Below are 24,005 nucleotides of genomic sequence, written 5' to 3'. Positions count from 1 at the left end.
TGGGTTGGTTTTTGAGAAGCCTGGTGTAGACTAGCAAGAGGTCAGACATGGCAAAAGAAGCCAACCTACCACTTTGTGCCCCCGTGCAGGGACTATTTGCAGTCACAGGTTTATATTTCATAGGTGAAAGAACTACTACAAATCTAGACCCAACACTATTGGTCCTTTATAAAGGAGTGGGGAGGAAAGGAACAAGGAGAGGGCAAGAGTCATACCCCTCCACTGCACAGGTCAGTAACAGTGAGTCATAGGTAAGAGGTAGTGCAAACTGGACCCTTTCAGAGAGGACACTAGTCTGCATTAATCAGGTAGGCACCCTGGCCTGGATCCGCCAAGGTACTTAGGAGCCTAGCCCCCAGACTTAGGGCTTGTCTATGTGGTGCTCTAGTGTGCATTAATTGGGTGTAAATTCTAATGGGCACCAATGTGTCATGCACTAACTAGCCATATAGACCCTGATGGCACACACTAAAAATTCCTTAGTGTGTATTAACACAGAACGGTTTGAAACAGGAGTACATCAACACACACTAGGGAAATTTTAGTGTGTGCCAACAGTTATTGTGCAACATGTTGGGGCATATTCAAATTCACACCCCACTAATATGCATTACTGTACCATGTAGACAAGCCCTTAAGTCCCATTCTTAGTCATCACTGTGCTCCACAAAATCCCTGTTCAGTTGCTACCAAACCCTGCAGGTGCCTAAACCACTCCATAGGTGTTCTAACAGCAGCTGTTGCTTCTCCTGCTACATTAGGAGGAAACGACCTGTGGACTAATGTGATGGTGGACTCCACCCTGCTCCACCACTGGACTGCACCAGCTCCCCTCTGAAGGACACATACAGTATAGTAGGAGGAGCTTCTGCAGAGCGAAATGGCTACAGAGGATGTAGCCTTGTTGACTGGGGTCAAACACAGTACCCTTTTGTGTAGCAGAATTGTACTAAAGCCACTGTGCTTAGGGCCTTCTAGTTATGATGGAAAGTGCAGGATTTGGCTTCCAATTCTTTATCATCCCATAAATCTGGACAAGGTCTTAATCCTATTATTGTATGTAGGGCTGCTCTGACTATTAGAGCTGCTGGGAGTATGGTACCGTAGGTTGTCAGGTAAGCATATATGAGATGAGTCCTATTTGCAAACATTTTATTTGTGGCCATAACACATATATTGTATGTATAACTGAGTAGTTGTATGTGTAAGTATCAATTTGTACAATCAAGGGCCTGTTTACATATGTGGTGTGAGTTTTAGCTGTGCAATGTCCTATGCATTTTGCAGCCAAAATTTAGCCTTGAAAGTGTGATCATTTGAGGATTTGTTCTTAAAACCATTTTATTTTAAAAAGTCTTTAAACAGAAGCAAGTTTAATAGCAGGGGTGTGGTCTTTAGCAAGGCACAAACAGGGTCCTTAGGTGTCTTTCCTTCTCTGTGTCCAGGATATTTTTAAAGCAGTTATATATCTGCTTAATTTTCAGGATTATTTCACCAGAAACTTTGTTTCACCAAAATATAATGGACAAAATTAGTTGTTTTACCTAGAGAGAAAGTTTAGTCTTATGGATAAGTCACTGGACTGGGAGGCTAGGATTCAATTCCTAGCTCTCTCATACTCAGAGAGTCCTTGGTTACTTCTTCTCTTTGTGTCTCAGCTCCCCATCTGTAAAGTAGGGATGATAAAACGTCCTTTATCTGTCTCATCGATTTAGATTGCAGGGACAGTTGATAAATTGTATAGTCAATTGCTTGATCACACTTTGGTTTGTTATGAAATCTACTCAAGAGACCAAATAACTAATGTCACTCATATTTATTAATACAATACAGGAAAAGATTCTATATGATACTAGTCTCTGAGAAGCCATCTCCTGCAGTGATGTTATTACATTCACCTTATGCAGAAGGTGTGCTCCCAAAATTACATCCATAAAGCCATCTTTTTGTACCCTATTTGTTTACCCGCAAAAAGGTACCATATACATAATCTGAAACTAGATTAACCCAATCATCTTTTTATCTTGTTTTTCTGGCACCATGGTGTACCCATTATCTTTGTTTTGAAAACATTCCATGTACTGGTCCTGGAAGGTATTTCAGTAGCTTGTACTAAGAACTAGAACAAATGTATCTTGATTTTGACAAGTTACCTATCTGCTTATGTCAAATGCTTACTTCAGCAAATGCAAGGAGTTATGGAATACATAGCATAAGTGGACAGGATTATGGCATAAACCAATTGAAGCTCTATCACTATTACAATATTTTAGCTTACTGATATTAGTGCTGAATGCATACTAACATATAGAGATGGGCACATAATATGCATTATAGCCAGCATATATTAGTTAACTCTATATGTATGTACAGCACTTAGCAGAAAGGGGCTTAGATCTCTTTTGTAACTCTACATACTACTATAACACTGCGGTTACTATTAGCAGACAACTTTTATAAAGCACGCTATACAAAGTGCACAATTATTTGAGTCAGATATTTGTAACAATTCCAAAATTTAGCATAAGTTTTCCATAAGTTCAAGTGGCTATTTTTTATTACATGCATTGTTGGTTTCATCCCAATTACAGGCCTCGTTATCTATGATAAAATAAACCCAGTGATTTCGCCATAATTATTTCCCTGGCTATCACTGTTCTGTATGCAAATTAAAATTGACACCACAGTAAAAGTTTTCAATGTACACTCTATGTAGTCTTTGGTTTGTATTGAATTTGATGTAAACTTTGCTTCCTGAAAACAGTGGTCATTCAACACAAACAGAAGTTTCACCTCAGAGCTCAGATATCATAAGACAGTTCTAGGTGTTGGCAGTGGTTTTATATTGGTGTGTTTTATGCACTAGAATATCAATACCCCAAAAAACAGTTTAGGTTAACAAATGGAATCAGAAACCCTTGTCCTACAAATATTGAGTAGTCAGTTGTCTGATATACCTCCCCTTCTAACTTCTGGGTAAGTAAAGGTCTTTTAGAAAATGTTTTTTATAAAAAGCTCAAACACTGTTAAACAAAGTATATTTTATTGGGGTTAGCTATGAGTGGAATGACAACAAACAAGTTTGTAAATGACACAGCATTACAGTAAAACTTCATCAAGGCACACAAATTCACATCAGTTTCCCTTTTTTCCCTACAGTGGCTGTTGAAATGTTAACTATAGTAGGTGCCTAATAAGCAGTTATACAAAAAAAGAAAAACAGCAGCGTTGTTTCCAATTAGCCAGTCATCTTGCTCTTTCTATCTCCAGAAGCACATTTTGGCTAGATGTTATGAATGGGAATTTTCGACTAGTTGTCCTAATAACATGGGATAAATAAAGACTAGTTAAAAATTTGTTTATGCTCTAATACTGGCAAAGAGAATACAAACTTCTTTAACACTCCCTAGCTAAATGGCAAGAAATAAAACTTACACTAAGACTTTTAAGTTATTAGTTTGAAACCAACATTAATATTTTAAAAATACACACTTTCCAATAGTTTGCTTTTCACATAGTTATTTCTTCCCCATAGGAGTAATGACAAACTATGTTGCATTTTACAGACAACATTCATTTAGGAAAAAAACTTATTTAAATCAGTCCATTTTCGCTTACATTATGAGAGATTCAAAGCTGCAGAGCAGGAGGTTTGTAAACACCAGAGACTTTTACTTTGTCTGGTACAGCCTGTTCTTTCTCACTGTCTCACTGGCCCCTGTCCAGAGTTCTGAAAGGCTGAATGTATAATAAGGGTTGAAAGTTTGTGCACCAACCTGGAAGACATTCTCTTTCAGATTTTGGACAGGAGGTAGGAAACGGGCTTGCTTCATGTCCTATCTGCAGGCATAACCAGTTTTTCCATAGCCCCACGATGAGATCGCATATGTTTGATACTGGACAGGTGACTCTTCATCAACTTCTGAAACTTTTTCTTCTCACATTTCACAGGGCACCTTTCAGAGTCTGATGTGCAATGCAGAGAAGGCAGCTCGCTGCTGCAAACTGCTTCCCAAGATACAGTTCTTCTGCTCTTAAACGGAGTGGCTGAAGACTTTATGCAGCCCATGGACTCTTCACTAAGGGGACTAGATGGACTCCTGGAAAGACAGGTGCCCTTCTTCCTTTGGGACAGGAGAGTTCTAAGCTCTGTACAATCATGCTCAAAAAAGAGAGATTCTTTCCTTCTGATGTTGGGACTCTCCCCTAATGTGAGAAACCCATATGGGGTGGTGATTTTGGAGAGATGGGGCAAAGACAGAGCAGCCCTGGTTGCGGGATCAGAGTGGTCTGATGCTTTCTCCAAGTCCCTGGAGGAAGCCACTCCATCCGCAGAACACAGAGTCTCTCTTCTGAACAGTTTCCCTCTTCTGCAGACAGTTTCTTTTTGGATACAAGCTTCAGATTTGCTTCTGGTTGGTCTGGGTTTTTTGACTAGTTCAAAGATTCTTCGCTCCAGAGAATGCTCTTCTTTGTCTTCTGCTGGCTCCAACTGAAGGGAAACATGCCCCACATCCAGAGAGGGGATGAAAAATTTTGGGATGCGATCTGGAGTCACAACAATGTTGAAAATGTCCCGGTTTTTCAGTGATCCTTTATCGTCAGGAGCTGGCTTGCTGATTTTGAAACTCGTCCAAGTTAGCATGCTTTCTATAGCACTTTTTAGGGCGGGCTTGGACATTGAAGACAACATTATATCAGTCTGCGGGGCTTTTTGAAAACCCGATGCTGTTTGTTGATTGAATTCTCGTTGCACTGATAGCTGGTGGGGGACTCACTCCTGCTTATAAAACAAAGCAAGTTACGTCAACCGATAGCCAGACGTCATTGGCATGGCAACCAGAGATAAGGCTTTTACACTCCTATTTATACACTTAGAGTGATTCATGCTGCACCATTACCTTAAAGCAGCTTAAAGGGTTTCATATTTAAAAATGCCAGGTTTGGCTTCAGTGCCCTATCAAACTTTCAGAGGAATCATGGTAATACAAAGTTCTTTAATTTTCATAATATTTACCTTGTCAAGCTCTATAGACTGCCTTTATGTGAAGGATAACTGACCTTTTCAGCAAGAGAAAAGGATACCACAAAGTATGAAAACATTTGGGAACATGTCAATGGGGAAGCAAACATAAATCATTTGCCTTTGTACGTCAGTGCCTTTTTAGCTTTCAGCCGATCGTATTATTGTGTGTGTTTTGAGGCACAAAATTATCTTTGATCAGAGTCATTTGACGTCTGGAAAAAAAGCACAAAAATCTAAATAAGGCAACATGTAGATATAGATTTTTTTTATCCCAAGAGAATCTCAAATCCATTGGCATGCTAATACACATATAGCGTCACTGAAATGTAGTGTATGGTCAAGGCGGACAATAATGTGGGGAAGGAAAAAAGATTTGTCCGATGTCACTAGGGTGACCACTTACAGCCAGATTCTGCACTGCTGTGCCACTGTACCTGCTAAATTGCTTTAGCCAGTTCCCTAGGTGATCTCCTCAATGTAGGGGGATTTTCCAGTGTCTATGAGCTGGGATAGCAGCTCCAATGCCCTCACTACTCTCCTAGTTGTTTTCATATGAGGTATGGCCTGAACTTTTCTGTATTGCAGTGATTTCGCAGCCCTTTTAAGGGAATTCAGAGCTGGCATTAGCTGGAATAGCCTCCTGGTGCCTACTCTTACATGGGAGGTTTTATGTCCATGTAGAGCAGACAACCTTGATTTTTGAAGATCTCATCCCAAACAAACACCCACATATATGGTCTGAATTTATGCTCTATTCCTGCTGGGTAATACACTGGGCCCACACAACTGCTCAAGTCAGCAAGGTCTAGCCAACATCAGTAAGGCTACAGAACAAAGACACAGATGTGAACTGTCCAAACCTTGATGTCTTGATGACCCTGCCAGTCTGAAATTGTAGTCCTAAGGATCCAGGTATTTCTTAGAACTCTGTGCTGCTGCTGGTGATGGAAAGCCCCAGGTATAACACACCAGCCAAATGTGCCTGTCTCCCTGCCTGTGGATGATCCATAAAGAAAAGCTGCCTCATATTGCTCCCCCGGGAATGAAGTTGATCTTTTTGCTTGACAGTCAAGATCTGTTCTTTGGAGCTAAAGGTTCTGGGTTTGATCCCTGCCGCGGACCACACTATGGGACTCTTCCAAGTCGTGGCCTCTATGGACTTGAACTGCTGTGCACCTTAGAAGCACAGGACAAGCATCTCTGATCAGAAGCAGCATAACACATTAAACAACTGTTTTTGTTTCCCTGTTCCCTGCTGCTGCTTCTACCATTAGCTCAAACAGTATAGATCTGTGTTTGCGGCTGGAAGTCCTATATTGCATCCCTGCTGACAACCCAAGCACACGGTCACATGATTCCCTGAAAAAGTTAAGTTACATAAAAGGGATTTGATTTTTCAGTCAACAGATGTTGGTATCTACTTTTATTTTAAGTATGGTGACAAAGCTCTACCATCTTGGTGGGTCCAACACTTCTTTCTAGCTGTACCTCAGGGAACTGCTTCACCCCTTAGTGTTCTTCCACCCTCTAGTGGTGGGGGAGGGTAATACAGCCTCTAAGACGGCCGTTTTCTGCTGGCTCCTGGTCCTGTCTCTGGTTCTCAGAAACCCTTGCCTCTTTGCTGGGGCTCTTGCTCTTCCAGTGAATGGCTGGTAGGAAGTGGGGAGGCCCGGTCCCACCCTCGACTTCAGGCCCCAACCCAGGGACCCTTCAATTACCAGCCTCATGCTGTGGCTTCAGTAAAGCTGTTAGCTTCCCTGGGTTACTTCCCCGTGGCCCTTGACTTAATGTCAGACCCTGTTCGGACAGGGGTCCTTCCTGCCTCCTTTCCAGGGGAGGATCTTGACTCTTGACAGCCCCACTGGGCATAGTAGTGCCCAGCCAACTGTCTAGTTCTATCTTCCCCTTCTGGCAGGGTCTCTTACCTCAGGCCTCCAGGACTAGGAAAGGTCCTTTGCCCTCTTCGGGCAAAGTATTTCCTTCCGCAGTCTTTGTACCTGCAGGGCTCCCTCCTGCCAGTGTTCTGCTGCTTCTCCTAAATCCTCCTAGTTTCTGACAGCATCTTGCCTGCTCACACTCTCTGGTAACTCACCTCACAACTCCAGCCACGCTCTTTCTCTGGAGGGGGGGCTTTTAACAACTCCTGGGTGGGGCCTTGATTGGCTCCAGGTGTGTTAACCTGGAGTAACCCCAGTTCAGCTACCAGGGGAAAAGGGACTTGCTGCTCCTTCTAGGGCTGAGCCAATGGCCCTCGAGCTAGCACTCTGGTGGGGGCCAGCCCCCCTGCACTCCTTGCTGCCATTTGGGGGCTCTGCTGGTCTCCCTGAGGGGAGTGAGGGGCCCCACCACTGCTGCTGCTACCACCTGTGTGGGACTTTCCTTGGCCAGCTAGACCCTGCAGCTGCTGCTACCCCGGAGCCACCTGCTGCTGTTGTTGCCTGGAGGAGGAAGACCATTGCTGCCACTGGGGGAGAACACTGGAGGGGTGAAGAAGTCTGTGGAGGGGGTTTGTTTGTTCCTGGATGGTAAAGTCATCTCTGCTCTGTGGTGGTGGTGGGGATGGGAGTGGAGGGGAGAGAGGGGGCAGTGTGGAGCCCTCCCGCTGATCCATCTACTCCCCACCCCCACTACTGCTGTTGCCCCCTCCACAGCCCCCAGACACCCTCCACCAGCTGCATCACCTCCTCACCCCGTAACTCAGCCGTTTGCCTCCTCACCCTCTGGGACCGTCGCAGCAGCAAGGACTTTATTTCCCACTACCCAGGCACATGTGGGCGCATGTGCTTCCTTTCCCCTCCCCGCCTTGGACTTCCCTCTCTTCCCCAGCTATATTGGACTGGAGGGCTCCCTCCCCACCCCCTACTTTGCCCTCTGGCCTCTCTGAGGCAGTTTACCCTCTCCTTTTCCTCTCACAACCTGCCCCACCCACCCCCTTCTGCCCACTTTATCCCCCTCCCCCTGCTACTGTTTTTCCCAGGAGTTGTTTGGTTTCCCTGCCCTGCCCTGCCCTGCCCCGCCCCAGCCCTTCGGCTTTTGTTGGTTCCCCTGCCCCATCCCAGCCCCTGTGGTTCCCTTGTTCTTTTCTACTCCATCCACGCCTTGTGGTGCACATCCCCTTTTGCTGCTCATCCCTGCCCCACCCTACCTGCTCTGTGCATCCACGCTCCCCAAGCGCCCATGAGCCCCCTGGTGTTTTTTTGTTGTGACCCTGCTCAGTGCACCCCTTGATGCTTTTGTAACCCCCGGGGGAGCTAGCACACCCCACCCCAAACAAGGCCTTTGTGACCCTTCCTAATCAGCACCCTCCTCCCCTGCCTGCAGCCTAGCAGGGAGGAGAGGTCAGCCCTCCTCCCCCCCGCTTTGCCTTTGCCAACCCCCTTCGGTGCTTTCTCCTGTCCCCTCTCTCAAATGGATGGGGATACTGTGGGGGGGAGAACTCCTCGCTGGGTCAATCTCATCTCCAGCCCATTCCTCCACCCCTTCCCGTGGCTACCACTATGACGGACGCCGCTGCTGGATCTAATGCCCCCACTGGGGCACCGGCAGCGGCAGGCACAGGAGAGACCTCCTCCTCTGCTGCTATGACTTCCTCGACCAGCAGAAGGAGCCAGGGGAAAAAGGGCAAGAACCCCACCCAGAAAGCAAAGCCTCCCGGGGAGGGGGCCACTGTCTGTTCTGTGGCCCCGCCATCACCCACAGCCCCCCCTTCCCTTCTCCCAGCTCTGGGGGTGCTCCTGCTCAACACCCCGAGCGTACAACAAGGTAGCTTCCACCCATCCACCCACCGCCTCCCCGAGTAACATTTCTAATAGCATCCATCCTGGGGCAGGGCGTACAGAGGAGAGGGCAGCCGGGTTGGGCTCGGGTCCAGGAGAGGGCTCACCAGAGGGGGAGGTCTCCTATCCTCTTGTCGCCCTGTCCCCTCCGCCCCGACATCTTTGCTCTTGCCCCCTGACCCCACCCCATTGGCCAGCCCTCTACTAACACCTTGGAGGGCTGAGAGCTCATCGAGGGGAAGTGTGGCAAGCACAAGGCGGCCCAGAACCTCCCTGCCACCTCAGGTGGGGAGGAAGTCCCCGAAAAGTCTTTGTGGGGGGTTGCCGCTGATGGGGGCCTCTGCCACACCACCTGACAAGGCCCAGCAGGAGATGCCAGTTGAGGAGCCAGTTGCAGCAGCAAAGGGGGCAGCAGAGCCCCCCTCCTGGAGGCCCTTTTAGATTACCCTGGGGAGGCCTTGGAGGGAGCTACCCCCTGCCCACCTTGTCATCTGCACCCTGAACCACCTTTGTTACATTGAACACCCGGGGATGTAGGATGGGTCTCCGCAGGTGCCACATACTCTTTCTTCAGAAAGGAGGGTACTCTGTGGTATTCCTTCAGGAGACCCATATGGATCCAGCCTGCGATGCCAGCTGGCTGCTGGAGGTGTAGGGGGGAGGGACAGGGTGTATTTTAGCCCTCTCTCCCCCCGAGTGGTGGCAGTGGCTACCCTGTTCTCCCCCCAGCCTACAGCCAGAGATGCTGGAGGTTGCTGAGGTCATGCAGGGTCACCGGCTGCACCTCCAGGGGGAGGGGCTAGCATTGAATTTGGTCTACATCTATGCACCAAATTCAGGCCTGAAGCAGGTGTGACTTTTCCAGCAGGCATCCACCTTCCACAGCACCTTGGATCCTCATGAGTGCCTGGTCCTGCCAGGGGACTTTAACACCACCTTCAAGGAACAGGAGCTCATGGGAACTGAGTACTACTGGGCAGTCACAGACATCCTCAGGGAGATCGAGCTTCACTCCCTGGTGGACGTCTGGCGTGACCACCACCCAGATGTCTCCACCTTCATCTTTGTCCAGGTGGGGGAAGATCAGTCGCGACACTCCTGGTTGGACCACATCTATTTGTCCTGTTACTATCTCTTGCGGGCCCACTCCTCCAGCATCCAGCCAGCCCCTTTCTCAGCTCACCATATGGTGACTCTGATGGCCTCTCGAACTGCAGAGAGGCCAGGGATGGCCTCCTAGCATTTCAATACCACCTTGCTGGAGGACATGGGCTGTGTGTCATCCTTCCAGAAATTCTTGCTGGCCTGGCAAGGGCAGAGGTGTGCCTTTCCCTTGGCGCGGCGCCAGTGGGATATGGGGGAAGGTGTGCGCCCAGCTCTTCTGCCGTGACTACACGGGGGAGGAGGGCCAGCCGGCAGAGTGATTTGGGGATAGAGCAGCTGGAGTGGGAGGTCTTAGAGCTGGAGAGGCATCTGGTCACCAGGACCAAGGATCCATCTCTCTGCGGCCCATGCCGGGAGAAGCGGGAGGAACTCTGGGCCCTCGAAGACCTTTGTTCGATCCTGCATCCATCTCCTTCAGGAGATGGATCATGGCTCATGCTTCTTCTACACCCTGGAGAAATGGAGGGGGGCTAAAAAGCATGTCACCTGCATTTTCGTAGAGGATGGCATGCCCCTCACAGCTCCAGCGGAAATGTGCGGAAGGGCCAGGGCCTTCTACACAAGGCTCTTCTTCCCGGATCCAGCCGAAGCCGCCACCTGCAGGGTGCTCTGAAATGAACTTCCCATGGTCAGTGCGGGTGAGCGGGACCAGTTGGAGCTCTCTCTCACTCTGGCAGAGTTCTTGGAAGCCCTCTTCCTCATGCCCACCAATAAATCTCTGATCATGGATGGGCTGACCGTGGAGTTCTACTGCGTGGTCTCGAATGTCCTCGGCCTGGACCTCGCCATCGTCTGGGCAGAGTCTGAAGGCAGCAGAGTCCTCCCCCTCTCGTGCAGGTGGGCCATGCTTGTCTTTCTGCTGAAGGGGGACCTCTGAATGGCATCCTGTCTCACTTCTCAGCACAGACTATAAAATCATAACCAAGGCCATCTCACTGTGCTGAAGGACGTGGTTAATCCCAAACAGACCTACACCGTCCCAGGCTGTACCATCTTCAACAACCTCTATTTGGGTCCAGGATCTATTGGAGCTTGGGTGTAAGGATGGTCTGTCATTCACCCTCCTGGCCCTGGACCAGGAGAAGATGTTCAACAGGATGGACCACAGGTGTCTCCTGGACACCCTGCAGGTGTTTGGCTTTGGGTCCCATTTTGTGGGCTTTCTCCAGATGCTGAATGCCTCCGGTCACTCTGACCTTGCGGCCCACCAGGGACATCAGTTGGCTCTGTGAAGGAGTTTCCATGAGCATGGGCATGTACTTGGCGTGGTTTACCCGTCGCCCTGACACCTGCCCCTTCTATGGCATGTGGGAAACCCTGGCGCACGTCTACCTCGAGTGTGCCAGGCTGCAACCCCTGTTCTGGCTCCTCCAGAGCCTCCTCCTGAGGTACTGGCTGCACTTTTCCCTGCACCTGTTCCTCTATGCACACTCCATCCGGGGCCCCACAAAGTTGCGGGACCTCCTCGTTAACTTCTTATTGCTGGCCAAAGTGGCCATCTATAACACCAGAGAGAGGAGGTTGGCTGAGGGGGTGCTCTCCAACTGTGGGGCCTTTTTCCATTCCTCCATCTGTTCATGCATCTGGGCAGAGTTCCTCTAGGCAGCGTCGGCTGACTCCCTAGCCACCTTCTGGGAACATGGGGCGCTGTCCAGGGTTCTCTGCTTGGTGTCCCCTTTCAGTTCCCTCTGTTTGATCCTTTGACCTTCACACCCTTTCCTGTTCTCATTAGTTGTCCCACAAAATCAATTGAATCCCATGTCCAGTGGCTCTTCCCCTTAGGCTGGGGGAGGGGCCTTTAACAGAGCAATTCCCAAATCTCAAACAGTAGCACTCTCTGGTAGCCATCTAGTCTGCCTGTCGCATAATATACTCAACTACCCTCTTGAGCTCTCAGTCTGACTGTGGTTACAGTTTCTAGGTTACATTTCGGTTCAGGATATATAGCTCACTGTATGGAAGGTTGATGTGCAAACTGAAGACTTTTGTGGCCCTTAAATATATAATGTTCATTTGGTCTAATGTCACCTTCAAGCGATTAGAGTTTGCATTGTTACTTTCAAGAATGAAAGGTAGTACTGTCCCTCCAATGCAACTGAAATTGGAGGCCACAGCCATGGAAAAATCAGACATCTTGGAATCAGCTGCAAAATGTGAAAGTTTTGTATTTGATATTTATCCCTGGCTCATTATAGAAAAGGTGGGGAAAAGGTAAATACAATTCCTTTGACTGGATTCCCAGTTGTGATGGGGTATACAATAACTCCTTGTTGCCCATTGTGGGTAAGAAACTGCTTTGCGCTCAGCCATGCCTGTCCTACCACACCTAGGGGGTCATTGACAAATCCCACAATGAGTGTCAGAGCATGGTCATATTAGTCCCAAAGTCAGATGGCACTGTCTGGTTTTGTATAGACTTCAGAAAGTTCAACATCATCTCCAAATTTGATGCTTATCCCATGCCCCAAGTAGATGAACTACTAGGTTGTGCAAGGCCCAGTATATGACAACATTAGACTTATTGAAGGGGTATTGGCAAACCCAACTCACACCAGACTCACAGAAGAAAACGGCCTTGTCCATTCTGTTCAGCCTCTTTCAATTTTGAACTATGCCCTTTGGCCTCCACCAGGCCCCCATGACATTTCAACACCTCAAGGACTAGGTTTTACAGCTACATAACTTGTATGCATCAGTTTATTTAGATGATGTGGTCATCTACAGCCAAACATGGAAGGAACATCTGGCACGAGTTGTGGACATAATCCAGTCCCTATAGCAGGATGGACTAATAGTAAATCCTGCAAAGTATAAGATTGGGAAAGAAGAAACCACATACTTTGGGATATACTTTGTTGCCCTTATAGATGAGGACCAGGACCTCAAAGTGGCTGCATGCCCAGCCATGAAGAAAGAGATCAGGAGCTTTTTGGGACTTGTCAGCTACTACCACTGGTTTAGACCATGGTTTTTGATGACTAGGTGCATTATGGGCCACTATCAAAAACAGTCCCCAAAGGATACACTGCTCTGAGGCCTGCAAAAAGCTCTTTCAAAAGCTGAAAGAGCTCCTATGTAAAGGGCCTGTCCTATTCAGTCCCGACTTTTCCAAAGATGCATCTGTCTGTAAGATGAATGACATGGGACTAGGTGCTGCCCTGTCTCAGGAGGTAAACAGAGAGGAACACCCAATACTCTGAGCCACAAACTTTTCCCACAGGTACAGGCTTATTCCGTTATACAGAAGGAAGGCCTTGAGATAAAAATTGGCCCTGGACCTCCTCCGGTATTATCTCTTGGAAAACCGGTTCAAGCTTGTCACCAGCCATGCCCCCTTAAAATGGTTAAATGCCATGGAGGACACAAACTTCCAGCTTATGTGCTGGTACATGTCTCTCCAGCCCTACACCATCCAAATTCAGCATTGGGCAGGCAAAACTCAACAGAACATTGATTTCTCCAGGAATGCAGGGGAGCAATCCAATGGCTCCAGCTCCCTGGCTCCATCTTGAAAGGGAAGGGTTTGTGATGGGGTGTACAAACCACACTGGGCCACAAGGGGTTAATGAACTGCTCTGGGTTCAGCAAGCCCCATCCCACCTGTAGGAAGTGCACCAACTGGAGGAGGAGTTAAGAGGCAGGGGAATAGCTCACCTGGGGCAGACCAGGGAAGAGAGGAGACCTGAAACCTGCAACTCCAGTAGAGAAGGGCTCAGGGAAAGGCCGAATCTCTCTCCACAACCATTGCCCAAAGGTCCCTTCCTGAAGAAAGGGAGGACTCGCTACAGAGACAGCCAGAGAGGGAAGCGTCCCCCTCTCCCTCTCATTTGGTCTTTGAGTTTTGTTAATCTCCTTTATTTTGTTTGGATTACTCCAGCAGGGGAAAGCCGTTGGACTGATCTGTCTCAGGATGATGGGCCTTACTGCAGAAGCAGCAGTTGCCACCTGAGAGAAGAGAGTTACCATGCTACACACAGCTACCAGAAGGTGCCTAGTAGTGAGCGGCCACCCTTCATGCTGCCTTAACACAGACGGTGACTTTGGAACTATCGCAGGGGATGATAGGAACTGGCCCAGAATGGGCAGCCTTTAGCATCCCCTGGCTGTCAGATCACGGATAGCCCTTAAATGGCCCTGGGTCAGAGCCCAGTGAAGTGAGAGGGCCCAGGCTCTCCTACCAACAACCCCCAGAGAAGCCATAGGCCTAAACCTTGACCACTAGGTGACACTACCTTACCAACCAGCCCCCAAGCGAGGATTGTCACACTAGTGCACTGCAGATTAAAAAACTCCCAGTCATTTACTCAAGATGATTTCCTCTTTAGCTGGAAAAAAAAAATCAAAACTCTCAACTGAATCACACTGAAGAGTTGGAGTTAGAAGGAGCGAATTTTCAGAATGTTTGTTACTTTTGTGAGCTCCACAGACCTCAAAGTGAGGTTCACCCAAGCTCTCAATTGTTCTTGTTTAATGTTTAGCCATTATAGTCTGCACAAGAAATGCAAAAATTGCATTGAGAGGGTAGTATGTTGGTCATCGCCTCATTAACTTCTAGATCCAGATTGCTCAGTTTACAAGTAAAACAGATTTTTTCTTCATTGTCATCCCTGAAAATACAGCCACATGCCTGAAAGTGAATCTGAAGTCTCCCTGCCTTTGACATCCTCAATGGTAGAGGCTGATCTTAGTTAACAATCCTGTTAGCAATATTTCAGCAAGAACAGGTTCCAGTGCCTCCTCTTGTTCAGTAACTGATTTGGCACTGCAGGGCTAATGAAAGAAAACAAGGCAGTATAAAATGAGTTGACTCTATAAAGCAAGAATATGACTCAATACACTTGAGAACAATTGAAAAATCATTTAATAAAATCTCTATTCTCTCCACATCTATGGTCAGATTAAATTTAAATGTTGATTTTTAAAGTTAGGAGCATTTACACACACATTTATAATAATCAGCACAGATTAGGATATAGAATTCAGTAGCACCTACAGACCCCATCTCACAACAGGACTTCATTGAGCTAGGTGCTGTACAAACAGTGAGAGGATCCTTGTCCTAAAACCTAAGCAGATAAAGGATTAGAGGGAAAAGGAAGGACAGAGGTGAAGTAGCTTCCCAAAAGTTACATAACAGATCAATAAATAGAACCCAGAGCTCCTGAACCTCAGTCATCTAGTCATCACTAGACTACACTGCTCCTTAGAATACTTGGCTTTGTCAGATGCTACTTAGAGATTCCTTGACCCAATAAGTTTAGACTTCACTGATACCATTAATAGTACCTACTTTATTTTTAGTACTGTGAGACAGCAGGGCCAGATAGTAGCAGAAGAGTCATCCTATTTGTGATCCAGGAAGTGGGCAGGCATGAGCTCGTCCATTAATATAGGTCCCTCCCCCAGCCTAAGAGGAGGAGTCATTGGACCCAGGACTCAACTGTTTCCATGGAACAACTAATGAAAAAACAGGAATGGGCATGGGAGGCTCATGGGGTCAGAGGGAACCAGAAGGGGACACTGAGAAGAGAACCCCGGACAATGCGCACTGCTCCTTGAAGCAGAAGAATCATTGAAGGAAGATATATAAGCCCCAGAATTATCAAAGCCTTGTTCCCTGTAGACTGAGCTGGGGTTACTATTGGTTAATTAGGAGCACCTGAGGCCAATTAAGGCCCAGCTAGAGTCCTGATAAAAACCCCTTCTTCAGCCAGACAATGAGAGTTGGCAGTAGTGTTGCAGTTGACCAGAGGAACCAGAGAAGAGCAATGAGAAAGGGACAAGAGATCAGGGAGGGGAAAATAACCCAGGGGAAAAGTGCAGCTGCAAGCTTTGTCAGCAGTGCATAGCTGCTATTCATAGGGCCCCTGGGCTGGCACTCAGAGTAGAGGGTGGGCCTGGGTCTCTTCCCTCTCCTCTCTCACTGGGCACTATGGAGGGGCTGATGCCCAGAGACAGGAGTAACAGGTGGTGCCCCGACCCACCACCTGAGAGAAAAGCACGGGACCCACCATAGTAGAGTCGGCAATTTGTCACAATACTGAAGCATAATCCATTATTTGAGCTATGTAATAAATAGTAGTGATTTTCTGGGCTCTTTTGGGGTCTTCTCTGGTCACGAAGAATTCAAACATCCACTTTTATAACATTCTGAAATAGAGAACATCATCGAGGGGCAATTACTACACTAATGATTTCTGTTGATGTGTATTTGAAGTAATAATGTACATCAAATATTTGGGAGATTTGGCTTTTATCTTCACCATTTTACACTGCAGCATAGTTTAATTTTTAGTTTAGTTTAATGTTATTAATCTTGTATCTACGAAAGATGGTCTCACTTCAGCAAGGTACAGCCTGATCCAAAACCCATTGAAGTCCATGGAAATACTTTCATTCACATCACAGAGCTTTGAATCATCCCCTAGGACACTGACAGGACACTTAGAAACTTAGAGCGTCAGGGTTGCGAGGAAAAAACAATCGAAGTTCACTGAAACCATTCTTTGGTTTGACCATTGTCTTCTCATACTTTTAATTTTAATCTTGAGAAGCAAGATCTTCTCTTTTCTTTCTTCTCTTTTAGTGGAGCTTCCTGTGAACTCCATTAGCCAGAGGAAAAAAAAAAAAAAAAAAAGATAAAAACACAAGCAAGGATTATTTATGCTCTTTGCTCCTGTTAGTCACATTTTTAAATAGAATTTTGTAGGCTGTTGCAAACAAAATCTTTACCCTTGAAATTTCAGCACAGTTAGATAATGGTCTTTCATCCTACTTGGAGGGAGAGCATATGCCTAACATGGATGAATATACAAATACTTAACACTTATGCTGAGCTTTTCATCTTCAAAGCACTACATCAACATTCACTAATTAATCTTCACAACACCCCTGTAAGGTAAGTGATTATTATCCCTGTGCGTTTGTTATGAACACAAGAGAGAAAGGACAACTACTAGTGAACATGTGGTAAAACCAGTATACCAGTGAGCAACAAACAGCTCATCCAATGCACAAAAATAACTTCCTGCTGCAAGAAACTTCTGAGTTTGGCTGTCCTTCAAGATCATGTCCCTCTAGATCATAGTGCTATGCACATTGTCCATCTTGCCTTACCTAAGTCAATGTCCCATAATATAGTAGTACATTTTCCACCGGATATGGGACACAAAACTGCTTTTGGATATATGTGCCTTTCTGAAGCACCTTATGCATACACAACAAAGTGTATAATACCTTGGCCCGTGCATTTTGCATGCACTTAACCCTTCTTAATGGGGCTGATGGCTGAATGTTAGAATACTGAGTGCTTGCACCTGTTAAGTGCAGATGAATGCCTAACATGCATGCACACAAGTAGACGCCCCATGGCAAATTTGCCCTACCATCTTCTAATATCTTCCAACAGAAACAAACAAGATGGAAGGAGAGTGTCCAAGAACATTGTCTGGTAATAGCTATTATTGGTAAGATTCATAGTGGAGTGTCAGAGCTTGGAACAGTTTGGCATGCAAGCTTTACCACTAGTTTTTAAATCCAAAGAATAGCCCTGAACTCAACTACAGGAAGTGCAGTTTCTTTTCAGCATATGTATGCTTGAAGGCCTCTTTCCTTTGCATCAGCAGATTCATAACTATGAAAATGAGTGGGTGATGACTTGGGTCCATGCTTAGTGCTATGCTCAATTTCATCCAACTCTATGGTCAGTAGGGCTGTTGTGGTAGCATCCTCCAGGTGCCTTTTAATGTTCTTATGTAGACAAAGCAATAACACTGTGACCTCAGGCAATGGCAGATACAAACAGTACAGCTGACTGTAAGCTCTCTGGGTCCAGTATCTTGTCTGCATCTTGTCACAACAGGGTCCAGGTCTTGACTGTGGTCTCTGGACTTTACCATAATATTATAAAATAATGCATTTTCACTTCTGGTGCAGTGCAAAATTAACAACCCCATAATTTCAAGATCTCATTTGTGGCCTTTGAGCTTTCAAATGGGCTGGTCTGACACAGAAGAGTGTAGCAGTAGCAGCCTGTCAAAAACTTCTTGTGCCTCATTGTGTGTGTCTAGTTACTGCAGCAACCTGACTTGTGGCGAGTCTCATGATATGCACCAAAAACCAGATCCACAAAAGGACTGAGGTGTGTCAGTGCTCAGGGTCATGGAACCTAAACTTTTAGATGCTTAGGAAATCACAGTAACAACTCTGTGATCCACAAAGCCTGAGTTAGGTGCGTAGGCTCCTCTACAGCATGGGAAGAGATAAGCCCTTTAGAATGCAATCCACAAACCCAGGGCTTGACTTGTGCAAAAACACTCCAGAACACTGTTCTGGAACTTTTTGGAGGCACTGAAACAGCATTCTGGTACTGACCCTTAGTCCATAGTACCATACTGGTATTATGATGTTGGTGCGGAAGTACCTGAAGTGCATTTGGGCACTTCTTTTTCTAGGATTCAGGTACTGCAGCATGCTAGACAGGGAGACACCTAAGCTAGCCAAAGGAAAATGCCAGTGAGGAGTGAATCCTAAGCCCTTTCCCACCACATCCAGATATGTCTGGGCTGCAGAGTGGCCTCTTTCTGCCATGAAATAAAGAACTTGGGGAAGATAGTGTATTAATCTGAGGAGCACCTGAGGGGCCTGATTTGGTAGGTGCACTCAGAGCCCACCTAATATCAAAAAACAGTTGTGGGGGGAAAAGAGAAGCAGAAGCTCCTTCACAGTCTTTATCCCAGTGGTTAGAGCACTCTGCCTGAGGGTTCAAGTTCCCCTTCTGTCTGACAAGAAGAGTGCTCTGCCATCTCTCAGTTGAGTGCCCTAATCTCTGGGCTATGGGATATTTTATGTAGGGTTCCCTTTCTTTCCTGTTGAAGAAAATAATTGATTAACTGAAGAGAATGACTGTAGTCCAGTCAGTAGCGCACTCACACAAAAATAACAGATCTCTATTCAAATTCTTTTCTCATCAGGCAGAGAAGGGATTTGAACCTCTAATTTCCTACATTATAACTGAGTCAGGTAACCACTGGGCTAAGGGTTACAAGAAAGGAGGCCTACCCCAAATGTTTCATATGGAGTTAAGCAGCCCCTGAGTGTACCTTCTGATCAGTTCCCCTACTGCTCTCTCACACACACAAGCTCTTATCTTCCTCTGGTTTGTGGCTTGCTCTGCATGCTTAGCGGGTAGCAACAGCATACATGCATGCATGCATGCTCAGACACCGAAACAGGGGTACCTAGAGAGCTTTTACTGCAAAAACAAATGCCAACTGCATTTAGACAGCTACAGGGTTAGGGAGCAGCTAAGTGGGAGTTTTGTGGATTGCAGCATCACCTAAAAATGGTAATTAGGCACCTAAGTCTGTGTGTATTAGTATCTTTGTGGATCCAGATCCAGTGTCCTCGGGACTTGGTTCATCCTGAACCTCGACGTGGAGCATTTGCGAAGAAGCCATGTGGATGCATAATTAAGCAGACAAATCTGAAAAGTTTGGATAAAATGAACCAATACATGGATTTTAGGAGCTACCTTTAAGTTCCTGTATTTGAATATCTTGGTCATTGTGTTAGACTAAACTAATAGTATGATGCATATATAACCAATTGGTATGTGCATAAGGGACTTTAGTTACTATAGGGATGGATGCTCTAGAAATGACAGATAAATACCCAAAAATACACTGAGCTCGGGTCTTGAAAATGCTATGTTGTCCTATGTTTGGATTTGCTGACCCACGACAATTTGAAGAAAGCCCAGATATGGTTTTGAATGCCTTTGCTTTTATGGCCCTCATTTTCAGTCTCTTCCAATTATCTACATGAAAATAAGCAGGCAACTAAACAATAGTTCCTCTAAATTATTCATTCCAACTTTACAAAGTGACACCCAAGATTTCATCACTTCTGTTTTGTGATTTTAATAATTCAGTGCTGGTAAAGAGGCAGAGCTTGCCAGCATAGAACTCTCCCTCATCTTCAGTATCTTTAATGACATTATGCTTCTCAGTTCTGATAGCTCATGTGGGCTGAACCCCAGATGGCCATCAATTTTTCACCAGTGGAATTGTATTGAAATTTACCAGAATTCGTTGTGTGGAACTTGTGTATACACTTAAATCCTCTAGTATTATTCTGATGCCACCATACTTCACTCTATCCTAGAATACCTTGGAAAATAAATAAATACTACCCTCTGGTGTTTTTCCCCTGTAAATATTATTGTGCAATCTATCCTCATGTAAAAAAAAAAAAAATACTGATAATTTAATTTGTAACTACAAAAAAGGAGACAGTGTATTCTAGCAATATGATTTTCATTCTGTCTTGGAATAGCTAAATGAACAAAGACATAAATTTTTAAAAAGCCTGTGCTGCTGCCTACAAGATCCAACACACCTGAACCCACACAGAAAAGAACTTACTAAATGAGATCATGTTAAAACCCTCCTTTCGAATGATCTGCATTTATCATACTCATACTGTAGAATTTGTACTGACTATATACACACAAATTAAAATGTGCTCTATGTACATAGGTGTTTATATGCTCCATGGTATTATGGAGTTCTTCTGGCACTCATTTGTGATGCTATGCATACATCATTGGTAACTTTTCCAGTCCTGAGTAATGTGGACATCCAAAGGTCATGCTAATAAAACCTTTATATCAAACCACAGCATCATGTACTATCTGCACAGCTACGATACATGGTGCTGTACTGAGGCTTGAAGAGTCAAGCAGTCAGTGTTTCTCAATCTTTTTGATACCAGGGACCAGCTTGCAGCCTTCCTAAATGGTGTCAAGGAGATCTCAGGGACCAGTGCTGATCCACAGACTCGGTCATTGAGAAACACTGATGTAGATGATCCAACAGTCAAGGGAAGAAGGGAGCAATTTTAAGAGAAGAAGGGAGCATCCATTTTGAACATCCAGCCTGGCCTTCTGCATAATGCAGGCCATAGAGGTCCCCCAAGCAGTCTAAGGATTTGTAGTTGAATTTTGGCCTCTTTTTGAAAGACAGTCTTTAGTTCAAGACTGTGAATAAGTGATCGAGAATTGACTTTACCCGTTTCAATAGTTAATTACCCTTCTGATTAAAAAAATGGCATCTTATTTCTAGTTTGAACTATGCTGACTGACTAGTAGCTGTTAGCTCTTACTAGGAGTAAAGAGCTGTCTGCGCTAAGAAGGACCAACAAGAAATCTAGTTGTCCATGTCACACCACCATGGCATGTGTTTATACCACCTATTTAATGGAGTAACTATCTGAGAAAATCTGCGGAGAGGTTTTTTGTTTTTAAATATTTGAATTATTTGTTGTATTCCATCCACCTGAAACATCTGATGCCTTAGTTACTATGAGATCACCCATACAGAGTCCAGAGAGAAAAAAGAATTCATATTTAAAATACCTTTAAAATGAACTAAAACGGCGTCTCTACCTAATGAGGGCAGAGGCCATCAAGACAGCTACCTTAGAACCTTTCACATCTAGGAAAGGGTTCTGTGGGTCCTGTTAGGAAGCTGGGACTCATCCCATTCCATGTGCATAAAACTACTGTTTCTAGTCCTAAAAGGTGATGAAATATAGCACCCCAAGGTCACTCACTGTCTTAGGACTTAACATTGCCTCACCTGAGACTCAAACCAATTATTATTTTGGGAGACTTTAATATTTGGTTTTGTCCTTCCTCTCAGCCCCAAACATTACTCTAGTGGGTTAAAGTCAGTTAGCATAATTTATAAGAGAGCTGGATTAGTAGGCAGAGTGCAGGTCAGGCAGTCAAAGGTATGATGCCATTTGTCCCGTGGCTATCATCTGCACATACATGATGTCTGTGTCTGAACATGTTGTTTGTGCAAATACTTTTTGGTGAGTAACATTAGATCATTCCTTACATCTGACGAAGGGGGTTGCAGCCCACGAAAGCTTATGCCTGCAGAAATTAAATTTGTTAGTCTTTAAAGTGCTACAGGACTCTCGTTGTTATTGGATCGTTAGTGAGCTCCTTGCGTAGCTGGCAAATTCTGCTGACTCGAAAACATTAGTTATTAGAGTGATGACTGCCAGTTGTAGTCTTATCTATAATTATTGTTTACTTTAACCAATTACCCACCCCAAGGCAAGGGTTTACACCTACTTTAATCTTTGAGATTTCAGCCCCAAGACTGACTACAATAGAGGTTATCAGTAGAAAGGGGACCCCCTAGTGCACAGCATGGATAACAGTGCTCTTTTTGTAGTACTTTGATTAGCCAAACAATACAAACACTGCAATCCAGTAAAAGAGCGAGACCAGTACTAAACACACAGTATTTGCGCTACCACACCATGCCTTTGCTGAAAAAGCAGACGTGTTCATCATCATCACCAGCACCACCAGTGGTCGTCATCCTTGCTTTGTGCCCAAAGCACGTCGGCAGGGACACAGCTTTTAGAATGTGTTATGCTGATGCCCGTTGGAGTTTATACATATTTATGAAGGTTTTAACCCATTTCTTATGTGAACTTCCATACCCCACTACTTTTGCATGCCCTGTTTTTCATAGGTTAACTTATTTCCCCTAACACTCATTAAAATTCATGACACCTTATCACCATAGTAACAGGAGGTTACCTTAAGTGTCTAATATTTCACCTTGGCAATCAATGGTCATCTTGTGGTGTCTACTGATCTCTCCTAGACATTATCATCTGAACTCAGCAGTTATTTTCGAAACATCAGCATATCGCAAACACAAGACAAACTCAGCAGATTTATTACTTTACTTATGCTAATTTATCTTTACAACATAGCTAATTTATCCTAAACCCTAAAACCTAATTTAGCTAAGCTAAATATTTTACAAGCCAGAGGCCTATAGGACTAGGGTTATAACATGAGTTTTACAACGTATTACTTCTGAATCCTACCAGATATCTTTTATCCTGAGCTACAGTGTCAATAGTTTTCAACCAGTTTGACTTTCCATCACAATTCCTACTTTTTTCAGTGGATTATAACAGTCACATCAAGAAGAACCCAACGCAGCGACCCACCAGTATATGGGAGCTGAGTTTATATATCAGGTTAAGTCCTAAGGACTCAGTCAACTAGGGATTACAGTAGTCTCAAACTTCATGCATTCAAAATTCACAAGGGAGGCCTCCCCACGGATCATGAAATTAGTCTGAAAGTTATGATTATATAAATTTGAGGTTTTTTTATTTTCCTTCTGGTTTCTGGGTCTTTGTCATGCAGGGGTCACATTTAAGCTTTTCTTTACAACAAAGAGGATTCTTATGCAATTTCTTGATTTCAGCACCTTCAGAACAAGGAACGATAAAATCCTGAGAGCTGGAAACATTAGGATTATGACAGCATTGTCAGAGAACAGCTATCTGTGTTCTTTATATGGTCCTCATTACCATAGTATCTAAACACCTCACAATGTTTCAATGTATTTAGCTTCACAACAGCACTGCAAGGTACAGAAGTGCTATTATACCCATTTCACAGTTGGAGAACTGAGGAACAAAGACTCAATCTATCTCTACACTGGAAAAAAAAAAATCCCACAGCAGAGAGTCTCAGAGCACAGGGCAACTGACTCTGGCATGTGTTTTGCAGCTAATGCCACATCCCTTTTCTTTAGCTATGCTGCTGCTCAAATTCCCTGAGCCACTTCCCCCCACTGCTTTCACTCTCACCCTTACCTCCAGGCCTTGTCTTTGTGCAGTCCCAGCAACTGGCTCAGAGTTCCTTCTCGCTCTCCCAAGCTTCTGCCCATACTGGCCTGTTTGAGGTCCTTCTGGTCAGCCACACACACTCCTTCAGCTCCTAAAAGAGGCTGCTTATGCCTGTTGCTACAGCTCCTTTTTATAGGGCCCTCCTAGCTCCTGATTGGCTGCTTCCTGCAACCTCTCTGATTGGCTGTTTTCACTGCAGCCACTCTAGCCCACTTGAAGAACTTCTCCTTTGTTCTCGTCCTGGAATGAGTGTGGCAGGACCCTGAGACCTCCAGCAGGGGGCCTTTCGTCCTAGTCCACCCCAT

General features: G+C 45.4%; 1 long non-coding RNA gene across 1 annotated transcript; it reads right to left on the bottom strand.

Moving 5' to 3' along the window:
• Window positions 1–3,026: 3,026 nt before the first annotated feature.
• Window positions 3,027–23,790, bottom strand: LOC137151263 (uncharacterized). The gene is made up of 2 exons (XR_010919224.1): window positions 23,668–23,790; window positions 3,027–4,780 (listed from the first exon to the last, which is right to left on the bottom strand). It is a non-coding gene; the product is annotated as an uncharacterized lncRNA (long non-coding RNA).
• Window positions 23,791–24,005: the final 215 nt, after the last annotated feature.

This window comes from Emydura macquarii, unplaced genomic scaffold (genome assembly GCF_026122565.2).
Source record: "Emydura macquarii macquarii isolate MOO-44397 ecotype Brisbane River unplaced genomic scaffold, CSIRO-AGI_Emac_v2 contig_1045, whole genome shotgun sequence".
Taxonomy (NCBI): Eukaryota; Metazoa; Chordata; order Testudines; family Chelidae; genus Emydura; species Emydura macquarii.
Note: the sequence above shows the minus strand (reverse complement) of the source record. Positions and strands in the feature narration are given on the sequence as shown.